General features: G+C 56.4%; 1 protein-coding gene across 3 annotated transcripts in view; it reads left to right on the forward strand.

The window, feature by feature from the left end:
• Positions 1-795: 795 nt before the first annotated feature.
• Positions 796-17,870, forward strand: part of EPB41 (erythrocyte membrane protein band 4.1) — a 69,939-nt gene continuing 52,864 nt past the window's right edge. The window contains exon 1 of one of the 3 annotated variants that reach the window (XM_071799242.1): positions 796-871. The gene's annotated coding sequence lies outside the window, so the exon portion shown is untranslated. Of the gene's footprint in view, positions 872-8,535; positions 8,670-15,664; positions 15,824-17,870 lie in introns of those variants that run through there. The other 2 variants (XM_071799229.1, XM_071799228.1) reach the window with 2 other exon arrangements.

The raw sequence follows: 17,870 nt of genomic DNA on the forward strand, positions 1-17,870 counted from the left end.
AGCCGGGGGGCGCCGAGGCGCTGAGCACGGAGCAGGATCCCTCCTGCCGCTCTCTGGGGACCGGAGAGGCTCCGGGGAGAGGACACGGGGAAAGTCCTTGCCAGTGTCCCCAGGGCGGCGGCCACCAGGTACCTCCCGACGGAGACGCTCCGTCCGTAAACTGGGTCCCGGGGGAGGTCCCCGGATATGGAGCCCAGCCCGGGGCAGCATCCACCTCCCCCGGCCCGGGCACCCCCGCGGCGCCACCCCCGGGGCTGGGCCGGGGAGAGGTTTGAGCCGGGGATCCCGCCCGCTGCCCCTTATCGCCCGCGGCCGCCGCCTGCGCGCAGCGATAGCCCGGGCGTGTCCCGGGGCAACCGGAGCCGTAAAGGGAACGGAGGGGAGCGGGGGCGGCTCCGACCCCCCCTCAGCCCCGCGACCCTTATCTGTCCCGAACACGCAGAGTCTATAAAAGACCTAATTCTGCCGGTTTTGGGGGGAGGTTTGGGGCTCCGCCGGCAGCCCCGGTGACATCCGGGCACCCAGAGCCGTCCCGGGGGTGCCAGCGGCCCAGGGGGTGCTCAGGGGAACCCCGCGGGCGTGCTTTCTCCTTATATGGCGCGGTGACGTCACGGCGGCACTCAGCTCTTCTGGCTCCGCCCCTTCGCCCCTCGTGACGCCATAGCGTCACTTGCTCGCCCCGCCCACTGCAGCGCCACGCCGCCGCCGGCCCCGCCCCCTCCGCGGCGCTGACGGGCGGGGGCAGCAGCCAGTGGGCGCGGCCGGCGCGGGGGGCGGGGCGCGCTGACGTCAGCGAGGGGCGGGGCCCGCGGTGCAGGTGGAGGCAGCGCAGCGCAGCGCGGTGCGGTGCGCAGCGGCGGCCCCGGCCCGGGTGAGTGCGGAGGGGACTGGGGGTTCAGGGCAGCTGTGGGGGGACTGCAAGGGGGCTCCGGAATGGTTGTTGGGTGGGGGAGTCCCAGGGAAGCTGGGCGGGGGGAGGGGGGTCACAGTGGGGTCAGGCTGGTGGTGGGATGGGGATGGGTGCGGGGGCGCCTGGGGCACCCTGGGGGCTGCAGTGAGGACAGGGAGGTTATGGGGTTGGGGGCGATATGGGGGGCTTTGGGGCTCCCAAGGAGGGCGTCGGTCTGATTGTGGGTTGGAGGGATATAGGAGGATTTGGGGTGCTCTAGGGACACATGGGGGTCAGGCTGGTTATGGGGTGGGGGGGATTATGAGGGGTGCTGGGGGGGCGTCCACAGGGTCAGGCTGGGTGTGGGGTGACCTGGGTCTGCTGGGACCCATAGAGGTCAAGCGAGATGTGAGGTGCTGCAGGGTGCTCTGGGGTTTTGGGGGGGTCTGTCTGGGTGTGGGGGACCCACAGGAGTGGGGTGGGGGGTTATGGAGAAATGGGAGAGACCGGGGGGTACCTGCAGTGGGGTGAGGAAGTGTATGGGGCAGAAGGGGGGATGTAGGGTGCTCTGGGGCTGGGGCGCCCCATGGAGTGTTTCCCGCTGGTGCAATGCAGGGGAAAAGGTGCATGCAGGCTCGGGGTCCCCCCCGTACCCTGCGGTCACGGCAGTGATGCCTCCTGCATTGGCATCTGGCTCTGATTTCCTGGAGGTGTTTGGTGCTCGCTGGGTTCTGCCAGAGCCGCAGCACAGCTGGAGGGTTTGGGGCGGGCCCTGCTCTTTCCCCTCTCTCCAAGACACCGTCTGCACCCCCCCAAGACGGTTCCTGAGGCCGGGAGCCTCCTCCTCCCATTGGTACCTGTCCCGGCGGGGATCAATGCCACACTCAGCCGAACGGCACTAAAACCTCGCCAGCGACTTTCTGCGCCATTCCCCCCATGCAGCTGTGCGGGATTTGTCTCCCCACATCCCCTTTTACACGGGGGTGCTTTGCGCTGATGTTGCAACCAGAGCAGCGTGCGGCGTGACTCGGTGTCCTCGGTGGTTCCTGCAACTTCTTCCCTTCCTGGATTTCCCTCTCATGAGGGGGTGGTGAACCTGCTCCCTGGTCCGTGCCATGGGGGCTTCTGCCTTCCTCCCTTCCTGGTGGGCTCGGGGGGGTCTGAGCCGCTTTCCGAGGTGACAGGGGATAGTGTGGCAGGGGCCAGCGGCTATCTTTAGGGCTGTGTTGCAACGGAGGGGTGTGCCTTGGCTGGGCGCTGCCAGCAGCCGCCTCCTCGCCCGAGGATTGACTTACACTGCATGGGAAAAATCAACATTTGCTCTGCGGGAGTGGGTGTTGGGGTGCCCTGTCATCCAGGGGCCCCGTAGTGGGGTTGCGGTGGGGTCACTGCCAAGGCTGCTGCCTCGGGCGGGCAGGGGCTGACGCCAGGCGGCTGTGCAGAGGTGTGCGGGGCTGTGGTTCGGCGTGGGGTGCTCTGACAGCCCCTGACACCCCCACCTGTGCTCTGTCACCACCTGGCAGGGGGTGACCAGAGTGAGGATGGGGAGGCTGATGGTGCAAGGGATCTGTGCTGCCCTGTGAGAGAGGAGCTGCCCTGGGGTGTGGGAGCAGGGTGGGTTCTTGAAGGTGCACCCCAAAACTCTCCCCCTCCCTATGCTGCTCCTTTCCTGAGGTTTTAATGATCCGAGGGAGCTGGTGGTAGCACTCACTCCTCTCTGCATCTTTTCTGCCCAAGTAACCTGGTTAATCAGTGGGAGTAACTTGCACCCGTGCCAGAGCTTGGGGTGACATGGGGCTGAGGTTCCTTGTTCGGCTTAACCCTTCCCTTGCAGCATTGACCTGCTCGTGCTAAACGTGATGCAGCTGGTGCCTGTCCCCGATAGGAGGCAGCTGGAACGCGTGAAGTGGTGTGCGTGTCCCCAGGTGTACAGCTCTGAGTGTCAGAGTGTGTAGATGTGGCTCTCCCTGAGCTCGTTGTGGCACCGGCAGCCCAAAGCCGGGCACGTGCCGTTTCTGCGTGTCGCGATGGTAACGGCGAGGCAGTGGCAGCGAAAAGTTCCCCCATGCATCAAACGGCTTCCCCGTGGTTGCGCTCAAGCTGTTTTGCGGGTGGCACGGCCTGTCCCCCATCCCTTCGCTTGGCTTTGCCTCGCACTGAGGGGGAACTTCAGGCCTTCCGGAGAGGGTTTGAAACCCTGCCGGGGAGAGAAAGTGCCTGCTCATCTGCGGCGCTGCCCTGGCGCGGCTCTGTGCTCCCGGCACGCGGCCCGGCAGCCGCTGGAACCGCCCGCGCACGAATCTCTGCGCCGCACGCCTTCCGGAGCCACCGCGGGGTGACGGTCGCTCGGAGGGTAGGCAAGCATCAGCCGCACTCTGAAGCTGTGTCACTGATTTAATATATAACGAAGCTTTTTCTGAGCTCTGTTTGCAGCCGTTCCCTGGGGAGGATGGTGCTGCGGACCCTGGAGGGCAGATGTCGTCTTGTCGGTGCTGAGCAGCATTTTACCTTTGTGTGTGTTCCCAGCTATGGGAAGAGGCTCAGGGCTGCAGGGGCTGGACGTTCGGGGTCCGAATTGGCTCTTGGCTGCGCTGGATGCTGCGGGTTGGAGGTGTGGGAGCTGCCCAGGGTGTGATTCCCCTGGGGGGATGGACTTGCCCAGCACCAGCCCAGAGATCTCTTTTTGAATGAGCTGCCCAGGAAGGATTTGAATGATTTGGTTGTCCCTCTTATTTATTTTGTTTTTCCTTCACCCAGTGATTTGTGCGAGGCTCCGACTTGGGCTTTGCAAGGAGGTGCTGCCACCGGCTTCCGTGCTTATCCCGGGTGTGGGACCGTGGCTGGTGCGTGGTGACAATCCCCCTGCACCGTCTCCCACCCCGGCTGCTCCACCGAGGCCATTGGTGTTTGGTTCATTGCTCTCGGGGTCCCTGGAGACAGCCAGGGTGGGCTCGGGGGGCTGTGTGTCCCGAGGTCCATCGAGTCACTTCTCCCCACTAGAGGCTGCTGATGATCAGAGCATTTTTCTTTCCCTGGGATGTCGAATTCAAAGGGCCGAGCATCCCAGCCTGAGCTTTTCCTGCTGATTCACCACGGAGACAGAGGCTGCTGGCTCCCCCCGCCAGCATCCGGTTTCAGGGGGCACATCTGCTCCCCTGCCAGCTCCACAATACATCTCCACACTTCATTAGGTCTTAATTAGGCAAATGCACCGGGACCACGTGCGAGGCTATTGCCAGGGGCCGCAGGCTCCCATTCCACCTGCCCGGGGCTGCCGACAGGGATTTTCCAGCTGGGTGCTGAATGCAGAGTGAACCAGCCTCTTGTATGGTTTTTCCAGAGGACGTGTGCGCAGTGATAACTGGTTCACCCCTGGCGCACCTCAGTGGGCAGAAAAGCCAAGAATTAGTTAAGCCACAGGACGCTCTGCTGGGCGCAGCCGGGACAGCCGCTCAGACAGAGGAGAATCTTCTTCCAGGGCAGCTGGTTTAGTCACCAATGGATGGTAGCCTGGAAGACAAACCCAACCCCGGGAAGATGATTAATCACATAACAATTAGGTGTAAGACGAAAGACAATAATAGCTGCAGTGGAAGGTGCCTGGGAAGGAATTTGCGGTGTGGCACCAAAGCTGTGCCGGTGCAGGCAGCGCGGTGCCAGCTGGCTCCAGCGCTGAGCGGCCAGCGCGGCTTCCCCGACAATGGAACACCAGTGCTTTACATAATTCGGGACTTGCAAAACAAGCTCGAAGGTCTGGAAAATCCTCCTGCTATTGTTAGTGCTCGAAGTTTGCCGAATTTCCTGGTTTGATCTGCGGGTTTGGTTTTTGTTTTGGGACCGCAACGGGGGAAAAATGCACTTCGCAGAGAGAAAAGCGCATTTGTGGTGTTTAATCCATGCCTGCTCCTTAGATTAAACTGTTTTTGTGGTTCACAAGGGGTTTTGAGCAGCTGCTCGCAGCTTCGCGGGGCTGCAGAGGACTCCTCGTCTATCCCATTAGCATGGTTTGTCTCTGGTCCCCTGCTGACGCCCCGAGAAAACGCAGGCGCGCAGGCACAGGGGGCAGCTCACACCGCGCCATCTGTGCTCCCAAGGACAGAAACACTGGGTCCAAATGGCTCTGTGTTGTCTGAGCCTCGCAGGAGCCTGAACCTGCTGCTCCAGGAAGGCTCTAAAGCTGCCTCTCGCTTGTAGATTTTAGGAGAGGCTGGAAGGGAGCTCAGTTGGCTTATTTTGCTGCACCTCTTGCCTGGAGTTGTCTGCTGCTCCTTCCTGCGGCTTGGGGATTTGAAGGCAGCTGGGAAAATGCACCCAGGAGGACACTGAGGCTTTATTTGGGTTGGCAAAAGGCTTTGGGGTGAGCAAATGGAAGAGCAAGGGCAGGTCCTACACCCCAAAACACTGCCCAGAGGCCAGGTGGTTCCTGACAGCCTCGCATGTGCCGTTCGATTAAACTAGTAAATCCCGTTAAAATATTCCCCACCCCAGTTCATGAGCAGGTGACTGGGAACCCTGCCATCCCTGAGGAAGGCAGGTCTGGTCGCGAGGCGAGGTTCTGGCCGGTCCCGTTGATGTGAGGCAGGTTTTGGCAGCTTGGAGAGGAGCACAAATCCGTTCCCTTATTAGAGGCACTTTCCAGCTCCTTTCATGTCAGTAATTACCTCTGGCCACGCTTGACCTGAGCTGGGTTTGAGCAAGGGTTGTGAGGCTGGGAGTCTTTGGAGCAGCCAAATTCCGACCTCAGTGGTATTTAAATGGTCTTGGAGGTGTTGCAAACATCTTGGCGATGGGGTGGGAGACGTGGGGAAGCTCTGAGCTTGGGTGCAGCCTGGAGAACCGTGTGGTGTTGCTGAGTTCTGCTCAGCATGGGTGGACCGGTGCCTTCAAGCATCTTCATAGCCAGGGTGTTACTGCAGCCGATGCATTACAGCATTTGTCGTCCTGTATGTGATCTCTGTGAGCTGATCCCTGCCTGGCTGATCTCCCCTGATTGCAGTGATGGTTTAGCCACTTGCCAAACAGCACCAGCATTGAAGGGCTTGCATTTCTATATCTGTTCTCCAAAATCCCTTGGAGGTGGGGTACACCACTTGTGGGCTCATCAGAACTTGAGGGGAGCTCTTTCTCTGCGTCAAGGGTCTGTATCAAACGCGGAGTCGCCTCCCTGCATCTGCACGGCTCGAATGCTGAGCACGGGAACGATGGGGGGCAGATGCGGCCCGGCCTGGAGCCGCGTTGGGCTGGAACGGGACTTTCTCCGTCTGTGTCGATGTTGTGATGCGGAGCTGAATCTCTTCTGTTCGGTCGGGCTCGGCCTGGGCGAACCTGCGGCTGCAGGAGCCTCGCTGTTGTCCAGGCCTCTTCTTAGCGTCACTGTTTTCTTCCACACTGCTGTAGCAGGAGGCAGATGCGGTCCTGGCTCTGGCAGTTTGCCTCCTACAAACTCCCTTACAAACTGCCTGCAAACTTGTTGTTTCTGGGTCCCTGTTCGGGTCGATACGGGGCTGTTATCAGAGCTGAGCAAACCGTGACGGTCACATCTGAGCGCTGCGCCTCAAACCACGGGGCAGCGCCGGGCTGGATGGAGAAGCTCATTTGCATGAGTCAGTTAATTCTCTGTATGTTTTAATCTCCGTGACCATCTGTGTTCTTGCCTGGGCTGGGGAGGCGGGAGCTCTCTGGATTTATTGCGGGAGGTGAATGTGGAGAGAGCTGCTTGTTCTGTGTCTGCCAAAAACTGCCCTGGGTCAAAGCAGGACAGCCTTGTCAGCTCTGGGAACGGTGGTTCTGTATCTTGAGGCGAGGAGGCCTCAGTGAATGTCAGCTCCATCCTGAAAAGCCACAGGGAGAGGACAGGGCCAAAGGCACTTATTGAAAATGAGGACGTCTGGGAACCCAAACACAGAAGGGCTGCCATGGGCTTGGCTGGTGCCTTGGGGGGCTGAGGTCCCTCTGAGGAGCTAAAAGCATCTCCTGGCCACCCCAAAAGCTCGGCCCCAGGTTGTGGCAGCCTCTGGGGTATGAGCCTGCCCCACCAGCAGCTGCTGCGGTCTCTGCCCTGGTGAACACCACAGCTGGAGATGGGATTTGAGCTTCAGAAGCTGCTGATGAGATCGGGGTGCTCACAAATAGAACCAAAATGTGGACTCCGGCACCTATGGATGGGCTGCAGTAGCATCTCCAGAGAGACCTGTGCAGGCTGCTGCTGACCCAGAGGAGGTTTTTTGCAAGCAGCACCTGAAGTCTTTGCTGTTTTGGGTTCTCACAGTTGCGAGCTGGGGCTCTGCAGCTGCTCAGAGCCCTGACCAGGATCCTGCTGACCGCAGGCTGTGCGCGTGGCGCAGGCGAAGGCTGAGCTTCCTGCGGGCTGTGTCAAGCAACGTCTGTCCCGTGGGGCAGCTCGGCACCCGGACGCGGAGGGAACCATCCCTGCCCTGTAATTAAGCTCTTCTGCTCGTGTTCACCACACTAATGAGTCTCATGAATGTGCTCCTTGCAGCCGCGGTGCTCTGGGCCGTCTGTGTGGCTCAGGAGCTGGAGGTGGCTTTTCAGGAGCCACCTGCAAAGGGCAACCCCACATCTCCATCAGGGTGATGCTCATGGGCTGGAAGCTTTGACTGCAAAGGCTTTACCTTGACTGTACCTTCCTGGCCTGCACCCTGGGTGCTGTAAATTCATCTGCCAATGTACATTCTGCTCTCCTAAGTGAGGAAAACCTTCCCTGCTGGTTTGTGTGGGGTGGGATGGAGATGTTTTCCCAGCCTTGGGTTGAAGGACCGAGGCTGCCTCTTGAACGCAGAGCCGTCCTTCACCTGCTTGCCAGGCTGTTGACATCAGTGGGTAGTAACCAGTGCTCCAGCTGGATCCTCTCCTAGTTCAGCAGTTCAGGGTGTCGGTCTCACTGGAGGGGACAGCTGGGACTGTCATCATTGCGAGGCATCCCAAAAGATGGGTATGGGCTTGTGTCCTTCTCTCTGGTGTGGCTGTGGAGGAGCCCAACACTGTGCTGGACTTTCCCGATGTGCCATGAGTGCTTGATTGTGTCAAGCAGCTCCCCAGATCCCAGCATCTGGCAGGATTTTGGGACCCAGCACATCCCCGTGGGAGCTGAGAGCACAGTCGCTCCCTTGAATCTCTCAATTTAGTTAATGATCCTTTTGTTGAGAGGATTAGGGTTTAGCGGCCTCTGGCAGAGCGTTAATTAAATTAAGTCTCTGAGTGTTTTGTTGAGTTTCTAAAGCCCACTAGAGGGCTCGGCTGGGGCCGGAGGAGCTGGGCTGCGTCCATCCGCCCAAGTTTGCACAAGAAGTTATGTAAAGCTGGAGGAGCTGGACGGACAGACAGACGGGCGCGGGGGGACAGTTTGCAGTGTTTGCACCGCGATCACTGCTTCCCCAGCGCGGCTGCGCCCGGGACGCCTGCGTCACCGCTCGCTGCGTTATCAGCGTTGAGTAACGTTGGCTTAAAGTGTTTTTGGGGTTGTTTGGTTTTTTCCCCGCTCGGTGTTTACGTTTCTAGGAAGCGGCTCAACGTGAGCGCCTGGTCCCACCTGCAGTTCTGGGAAGGGTCAGGCATCCCACTTCGCTTACGTGAACTCGTGTGGTGGCGCTCGTGTGAAGTACAGATGTGAGCACTTGGCTTTTTGTGGGTCGAGGGGTTTTTCATGCTTAGCTGGAACTGCTTATTAATCAGCGTCTCTTCTCCTTTCTCTTCTATATGCTGCCCCGTGATGAATTTTGGTGCTTTGCCTGCATGGTTTGCCCGGCTGACTCATCTCTGGGTAAGTACCTGCTTCATTAGATCAGTGACGGGAAACAGCTGAACTTAAATGATGAACTGACTTGTTTATTCTGTCTTAAACTCTGGAGTATTGACTGTTATCAAACGATGGGATTTATCTTGTGTGTGTGTGAAGATCTTGGATATTGAAACACACTTCATACAGCGATTTCCAGGCCAAATTTACAACATGAAAAAGCCTCTGGCAGTAGTGTTTTTCTTGCGAGCTTGGCCTGCGAAGCGCAGACCAGGCAATAGAAGCACACTGAGGGCCAGCAAGTGAGCAAATGGAAGGGAAAGTGGTTTTGGTCATGGAAAGCAATAGTCCTCAGGTTCCCCCGGCAGCTGTTGGTGGTAAATTGGTGCCATGGTTGTGTCAGGGATGCTCTGAGCGCCCGAGCCCCGCGCTGGGCTGGTTTCCCCTTCACAAACACGCAGAGCACGGGGAGCCTGAGGCCCCTCTGGCAGGAGAGGAGGGGAAGCGCGTGTGGAGCTTGGAGAACTGCGGCAGACACCGAAGCTTCCAGCTTGTGTTCGCAGAGATCCCGCTTTGCGCAGGGGAAACATCGTCCTGCAGGGCGGGTTCTGGTGGTTCCCCAGCAGAGTTCTCCTGCTTTTCCGTCTTTCGGTGAGATTTCCTGCTTTGAACCTCTCCTGGAAGCCAGGGTGTCCCTTTCGCTTGTGCAGCCCTTCAGCAGAGACACCAGAACCTGACACAGGGTCAAGTTTTAGGGCTGGCTTAGCTCAGCAGTTTCACTTCAGCGCTTTGTAAGGCAGTGAAATAGTTCTCATTGTGGCGTTTAAAATAGCAGCGCTGCCTTCTGAATTACCATCTCATTAAATGAAAACGAAAAGACTCAAAAGCAAGTGAGCTTTCTGCGTCTCTTGTTGCATAAGAAAAGCTGTTTTAGTTGACCTAAAAACCAATATTGAAAAACAGGCTAAACAGAGATGCTTTCCTCCTGCTCGGTGGGCAGTTCGGAGCCGCCGCTGCTGTTCTTGGAGAGCCATTCATGCGGTGGCAGCTGCAAACCGTCGCTCCTTTGAGACTTTGCTTCCCTTTTGCTTGATGGTTGGAGGAACCCTGCTGTGGAGACAAATAATTAGAAATAAAAGATGGCAGCTTAATGATTATTGGCTTCTTTCTGATGCTGGCTGTGGTGAATGCGGGGCTAAGATTCCGCTAGTGAGCATCTCGAAGCTGGTGCTGCATCTCTTGCTCGAAAGATTCACCGTGTGCGCCACGCTAACCCGCAGCTCTGTGGACCTGCAGGACACGCTGAACTAACCGTTCTTTATTTCGGTGACAAGCCTTTTTCAGAGAGGACAACTCTTGGCAATTAACTGACAATGGCAACAGTTCACGTGAAGCCTGATTTCTGTCCATCCTTACCCACAGCTTTCCGCTGCAGCTCCTCATTTCCCCCTCTCCTTTCCTTGGATTCGGCCTAGAAATCTGAACCGCTTTGGACGTTTATAAAATGAGCATAGAAAGATAAATAAAGCCTCAAAATGCCTTATTTTGTGAAGCTCCAGAAAAAATGGCAGCAATGTGATGCTCTCCTCTGGGATTTTGTCCTATTGATATTAATCTGTTTGAAGCTGGTATCCATGACTGCCAGTTCCAAAGGTTAATGTGCCGCATTTCAACCAAGCTGAGAAGTCTCTGTTTTTTTAATTTGTGATATCTACAGCAATTAATGGTGGCGCACCCGCAGAAATGCCTCTCTCAGCAGAGTGCGGCCGTGGTGTGTAGGTCTTGCTCACAGTAATGAACAGTCCAGTGTCAGGGGAGGTTTAGATTGGATATTAGGAAAAAATCTTCCTGGAAAGGGCTGTGGGGCATTGAACAGGCTGCCCAGGGCAGCGCTGCAGTCACCGTCCCTGGAGGGGCTCCGGAGGCATTTAGACGAGGTTCTGAGGGACACGAGGCAGCGCCAGGGTTCGGTTAGGGTTGGGCTCTATGATCTTGAGGGTGTCTTCCAGCCAAAATTATTCTGTGATTCTATGAGTTTGCTGCCAGGCCTTTGGGTTACAAGGGATACGTTAGGACAGACCAGAGTACCTGGCTAACTTACTGCCAGGTACACACTGGTCCTAAATAAACCCCAATCCTGAAACTTTTTTTCCATGAACCAAATTGCGTTTTGAGTAATTTGAGGCCAAGGGAACATAATCTTTGGCTGGACTGGGAGCATAACAGTATGGAGTCAGTTCTGCGCTTGAGCGTCCTTTGGTGGGAGCTTGGCCTAACTGGTGTGGAGGAGCTACAGCGCCAAGTGCACCTACCTGGTGTAGTTTAAAAAGGCCAGAGCCTCTCCCCGCTGCGCGTTGGCTTCTCATCACTGCAGGGAGTCAATCAGCCGCTGACGTCCTTTGTTCAGGGCACAGCTCTTCTGCCTCCCCGCCTTAGTGCTGGTCCCCAGGTGGCACTGCCTGTTACTGTGGGGTTTACTTTGAGGAAGGCTGCGTAGCTGAGCCTGTCCCCCGCTGCAGTGACGGCTGCGTCCCTGGCCAGGCTGCCCGGGTTTGGTTTGGGAGGGTGGCACGAGGGCTGGGTCCTCCTGCTGGTGCCCGAGCACGGAGGTTTCCAGCAGCGTCTTCTGGGTTCATTAGCGAGGGGCAGCGAGTGGAGCGCGGTGTGAGTGTGCTCCTCTATTTTCCGTCCTGCCTCTTTTTTACCAGGACTGCTAAGGAGTGAAAAATGGGTAAGTGCTGGAAATGAGAGGGAGCTTGCAATCTGCTCTGTGTCTCTTGTGACGGCTTTTTCCACAGTTCGGTCCATTTTTCAGGCTGTTTCTGGAGCTCAGGCTCATGCCATGCTGATTCTGCCTTTTTCCTGACCGTCACCTGTCATCTGTTCTCCAGGCTTTCTAAAGCACTTTCTAGATCCTTTAAGTGCAGCCACTCATACGTTTAATACTTCCTACCCATACTTAAGGGAAAAAGTATTTCTCTCTTGCTGTAGAAACATTAATCATATGCAAACTCGATCTTGCAATCTGAAGCTGACCTCCTCTAATCTCTCAGTGGGGCATCTTGTCAGAAATGTGACTTACATGTCTCGAAGCTGACTTTCCGGGGTGTGCAGCCTGCAGAGAGCTGATGCTCCTCCTCGTCTGTTTTATTCCTTTCTTCTTGGAGCTGGTCTGCTGTGGCACTGGTCAAGTGAACGTCAGCTTCATTCAAACCAATGAAACCCACAGCGAGAGCTTTTTCCATGAATTAACCAGATTCTGGGCGGGATGGGAATTCCTAGGTAACCTGGCTTATTTGCCCAGCCATCCCTTGTGCCTTTCCTGTCTCCCAAAAAGCACCCGCATGAGCCAGCCCAGTACCAAAAAGATGTAGCAGCTCAGAAACCAGATTCTTCTGCCCACAAGCAGGAACCTTCTGCCTTAGTTTGGCCACAATGGTCCTTAAAGGGCACAATTCCTGCTGTTCAACCAACCAACAAAGGAAAACTCTCCAGTAGGAAACCGCACAGAAAAGGATTGGAGAAGCTGTTTGCATTTGGCAAAACTCGAGAGTGACTGCTGTGATGCCGAGTGGGGTTACAATAGCAAAATCACTCGGTCTCTTTAGCTATGGAGGGTGTTCCTTAGCCCTTTGGTAACTTGCTCAACAGCGGACTGGTTGTTGGTTTTGGACAGTGCTGCATGGACTGGACTAGATCTAATCTTTGGTTAAACACTTGACACAGGGCCGGGTGAGTGTGGGTGTCCTAGGTTGCCTTCAGTGCGCACATACTGTTGCAGCCAAGTGCTGCGGCATGTTCTAATTTGTGAAAATTTATTGAATTTGCAGTTTGGCCCATCGGAGGCTTTTTCTGGCACTTTTTCTGGCTGTACCTGTCACTTTGTGTGCTAAACCGAGCACGGCAGAAACACAGTGTCAGCCGAAGCACCCCTTCCTTCTAGGCAAATCATTTACCTGAAATATCTGTTACAGATCAACATTTTGCTGTAAAACGAAACCTGTGAGGTCAAAGGGAGATTTCCTTTGCACCTCCTCCTGGGCTCCTGCTCCCAGCCAAGGCAGCGCTGCCGATGGTGACAGCAGATCTGGGCAGAGGAGCCAAGGGCAGGGGGCCAGTGGCTGGCAACACGGAGCCACCTGCTCTCCTCCCACTCGTTTGCTCTGTGAAATGGCCGCTGCCGCTCATTAGCAAAATGTGTGAATGTGGCACATAAAGTGACTTTGCCCATTGTTGTGTGTACAAACACACGCGTACCGCAGCCAGACAGCTTATGTGGAGCCAGAGTGGATGAATTATTCCCTTGACCAGCTTAATTTCTTTTTTTTCCTAGAGCTCGGTGTAATGCTGAGCATTTCTCTTCACCTTAAACCCTGCTTGTTTGGGGGAGGGAGCACTGGTAGCAGTGCAATGCAGGATTCCTTTGTTTGGATTGGGAATTCTCGCGTAGAGAAGCTCCCGGGGTGAGGAGAGCTCTGTGCTGTGCGCTATTTGTGCCAGTAACGCTCGAGGCGCCGTGTTCGCCCGCACTGGTGTAAACGGGGAGCCCATTTTACAAAACACGCACCAGGGATCTGCCCTGCAGAGCACTGATCACCTTACAAAGGATTATTATTATTTTCTTTTAAATGAAGAATTTACTTGAGCTGGATTTCATCTGATCTTGAGATGCTTTGAAGAGCGTGTACTTCTGAGGCACAGGGTAGGGTTTGGCAGCGCTCGCCATTGTGACCCCGTTGATTTCCGCAGAGTTCATTGGGATCTGAGCGCTCTCCGAGTCGTCTTTCAGCCTGCAAGGAGCAACCTCTGCCTTGGAGCCCGCAAACACATGCTCCACGTGAACATAGTTCCTCTCCTTATTCCTATATCCAGCAGCCGAATACCAAGAAATCCTGACTTATTGAAATAATTCTCAGTCTCTAATTGACTCCTATAAAGCGACTTAAACCAGCTATAGCTGGGGAGTTCTTTAAATATTTGCAATCTGGGCTTTGCACAGGGCAAACTGTTCTTATGGTGAAGAATTTAAGAAATTTCCATTGCTTCCTATGGGATTGCAGGGGTCAGTTTGTGGCTGCGTAGGAAGGAAAAGGTTAGAAGTTACGCCAGTGATGTTTTCAGCAGAAGTGTGATGTTGCTGGTGGTATTTCCATATGCAGAAAAGTGTTCTATTTTTTCCTTTTTTTTTCTTTTCCCTTTTTCTTTCTTTATTCCCCCCCCACACCCCCCCTGTTTTCCCCACCACTCTTTTTTTCTTCTATTTTCTTTTCTGCTCCATACAAAGGGATTGCTTTGGCCTCTGTTCAAATCCCCCAGCCCCAAAATAACCATATTCAAGGTGCTCTTATAGCCCAGACTGTGTGCCTCTTTTCACGCCTGGTTACTCCACTGCTCTGACGTTTCCTCCTGCCATTTGTTTGGGGTCTGAAGAGGTGGCAGCGGCTTCGCCCTGGTGCGCAGCGCGGGTGGCAGCTTGCACGGGCGCTCCCTGTGGATAAACGCTTCGCTTGGGGAATAACGGCTCAAAATACAGGAGCTGCCGCTGTCTGCACTCGGATGCTGGCAGATGGAGCCGGGGATCATCTGGGCACGGTGGATGACGTGCTGCGTGCTGCTCAATCACCATTTTGATGTGAAGTTTTCGTGGCTGTGGTCTCCATATAAGCTGCAATTTGCTGTCAGTCAGCGTGTGTGTGTTATGATGAAGCGTGGTTCTGTTTGCTTGTTTATTCTTAATTGCAAGAAGCTGTTGCCAACCCCTCGCATCCAAAACTGTGGTTTCTTTGCTCAGTGGTTTTTTCCTTAAAGCCCTTTGGACTTGTGTTCTGTTTTCAGCCCCCGTGGGTGAGCAGCGTCCTTTATTGTGGCGGGTCAGCCCAGACACCTGAGCCTCCTCCCTTCACAGCCCGGGCTATTAAAATGTGTTAATTTAATGCCATGGGGAGCGAAGTTAGAGCCTCAGGGCACGTTTTACGCCCATCTCTGATGTAGGAGCAGCAAATTCCAGCTGCCAGACCTTTCCCAGCCCCTGTCTTTGAATCAAACGCTCAGAGCTCTCAAACCACCAGATACTCCAGATTTAAGGGAAAAACACCTCTCTTCCCTCCCCTTGAGGAGCTTTTTGCAAGTGGTCTCAACACCAAGACAAGGGGGAACCCACCCTGTTTTGCATGTTTTGGCAGAGCCAAGTGTTGTAGGCACAGAGGAAAAGGGGTAAATAGCTGTGAGACGCACGTTTTGGTTTGTTTTTCTGGCAAACTGGGTTTGTTTGGTTCCCATTTAGCAGAAGCATCCTTAGTGTGAGTGGTCCTCACTAGGTTGGTACTGGTGAGGGCTTCAGCATGGGAATGAATCCCAACCAGGGTGCCATCTCAATTGCCGCTTTACAGGCTCGCCATCGACTGAGCCGATTCCCGTTCGGTTCCCAATGGCTTTATGTTTTAAAAAATAAAGGAAACCCCAGCATCCCCCTCCCCGGGTCCTCCCTTCCGAGCTGGGCCACAACTTTCTCCCGGAGACGGCGAACTGTATTGAAAATGTAGGTCATGCAGGGAGGCGGGAGCCGCTCGGCGTTCCCGGTGGGCAGGGCCCTGCCTGCGCCTTCCGCACCGGGGCCGGGCGGCGACAAATGGTCGTGGTCCCTTCCATTGCTCCACCGCCCCCGTCGGTTTAGCGCCGGGCCGCGGGTAATCCCGACAGTCCGGCCTCCCCTTCCCGAGCGCGGAGGTGCTTTTGCGCCGGGCTGAGGGAGGCGGCCGAGCCGGGCAGGGCCGCGGTCCCGCAGGGCGGCCCTGGGCAGCGACACGGGGGAGGGAGAAAAGGGGAAGCCATGAGGGGGCGCGCGCTCCCGCTTCCCCCACCTTCCCCGCCAGCCGCGGTTTCCTCTCCGCCAATAGCGAGGCGGCGCCTGCGCCCCGCCCCTCGCTCTCGGCCAATGGGAACTTACTACACTGTTGTGGGTAGGGGCGGGGGTGCGCGGTGCGGGGGGTAGAGCGGTGGGGCGGGCGGCGGCGGCCGGGCGGAGCGGGGTCGGTGCGGCGCGGAGCCGAACGGGCTCGGTGCGGAACGGAACGGCCCCGGCGTGCCGCACCGGGGGCCTTTGCGCGGCCCGGCGTGAGGGCGACGGGCGCCGCGCGCGCGCGCGCGGGGGCGGCTGCGCGCGCCCTCCTGGCGGGCGGGTAAGTGCGCGCGGGAGCGCGGATGTGCACCCTGTGGTGCGCACCCCGTGTGTGTGTGTGTGTATGTATGTATGTATGTATGTATGCATCCTGTGATGTGCACCCCGTGTATGCGCACCCCGCGGTCCGTGCGCACGGCGTTACCGGTGCACGCACGGTCTTTGCACGGTGTGTGCGCGTGTATTGGTGCACGCGGGGTGTGGGGGTTGCGTGTGTGTGCAAACGGCGTATCGGTGCGTGCTCGGTGTCCCTGTGCTGTCTGGGCATGTGCGGTATGTGTGTGTATGTCTTTATGCGGGGTCTCTGCACGGTATGCCTGCGTGTGTGTGCACAGACACACTCTGCACATAAACCACGCGTGCATCTGTGTGCACACGCTGCGTGTGTTCATGTGCGCGTGGTCTGTGTGCAAGGTTGGTCTTAGTGTTCGTGCGTGCATGGTCTGTGCACCCTGCGTGTAAAGGATGCGTGTGTGTGGGGTGTGCGTGTTCACACACAGTCTGCACATGCACAGCGCCTGCACAGGCACCGTGTGTGTGTGTGTGTGTGTGTGTGTGTGTGTGTGTGGTGTATCCGGGGTGCGTCCTGTGTGTCTGCTGTGCTCTTTGCGTGCATGTGCAGCCTGTGTATGTGTGCACAGTGCGTGTGTGCATGCACAGCGTGTGTTCACGATGTGTCTGTGCATGCAGGGTGCGTGCATATGGTGTATCTGTGCATGCACAGTATGTGTGTGCACAGTGTATCCGTGAATGCACAGCGCCGTGCGCCCGCTCTCTTTGGGGGTGCGTGTGTCATGGAGAAGGAAGGCAAAAGACTGAGGCTTAGCCAGAGGCAGGTTCTGTAGAGCACGAGAAATAGTGGGGGGAAAGCGGGTTGGGGGCCACAACACAGGGGAGCTGGCACCCAGTGTCCCCTCCTTGCTGGGACTGCGGGTCCCTGGGCGGCTGGCGGCCCAGCCGGGTCTGCAGCTCTGCGCGGAGTCCATTGTGCAGGAGGAGGAGGAAGGAGACATGGCGGGGAAGAGCGCCGGGCTCCGGCAGCTGCCCCGTGCGCCCGCGGGATGGACGTGGGTGCCGTGGTCCAGCACCGGCTGTGCATCCCGCTTCCCTCGGAATTCCAGTGCCCCGCTGGGAAGCAGCGCTCTTCGGCTCTGAGGATTTCTCAAGGCATAGTTTTATTTTTTTATCTCCAGCAAGGCAGCGTTTACAATGAAAATGATTCCAAGGGGCCCGGAATGAGTTAAAATTGCACCTTGATTGCATCTGTGAGTGCCGCGTCTGCAAGTGTTGCTTTAATGTTTCTGGGGGAAAAAGAACTTGCTCCCCCTTTGTGTGCCGAGGGGGGTCTGTGCGGTTTTGGGGCTGGTTTTGGGCAGGGGCTGGCAGCTCCCCGGCTGTGGGCGCGTAAATGTTCATTTAAGAACTGCGCGTCCCGCCGCCAAGAGAAAATTTGTCGGAAACTGTCTGAATTCTGGGGCAGGTGTTGTGCTGGGCATTACAGTTCAGTTATAATTCAGTTCTTTGCGGTGTAGTTTAAATAAGATGCTGGTAAAAATACAGAGAAGCAAAGCAAAGTCCTGTTTCTGAACAACAGCACAAAACCAGTTTGAGACTTACCTTGCTCTTCATATTTAGGATTTTAAGGCTTTCCAGACATGCTAGGTTATGTTTGCCCGAGTTAGGTGGATCTGGAGGGACGGTCCCTCTAATTAGTTGGTTCTTATTTCACAATGGAGTTACTGATGAGGTCTCAGGGGGAGGAGAACACGGCTGTGTGTGGAGGGGGGACGCGGAGGGGCTGCTGTCGGTTCATCGCTGGGGAGTACAATTGCTTTCACAATGAGCTGCCTTGCAGGAGCCCTGGGAAGGTTGTTCTGTGGCGGTACAGTAGTATTATTTTCTTTTACAGTGGCTGGCACGATGATGATTTTGAATTCCTCGCAGGTTTTCCTGGGCTGTGGTTGTTAACGGGATGTCCCGCTCACGGCGCGTGTCGGGTGTCAGTGCTGCAAGTGCACTTGATATTTGTTATTGCACATCATGGTGCC

The sequence above is a fragment of the Patagioenas fasciata genome, chromosome 25, assembly GCF_037038585.1.
Source record: "Patagioenas fasciata isolate bPatFas1 chromosome 25, bPatFas1.hap1, whole genome shotgun sequence".
Taxonomy (NCBI): domain Eukaryota; kingdom Metazoa; phylum Chordata; class Aves; order Columbiformes; family Columbidae; genus Patagioenas; species Patagioenas fasciata.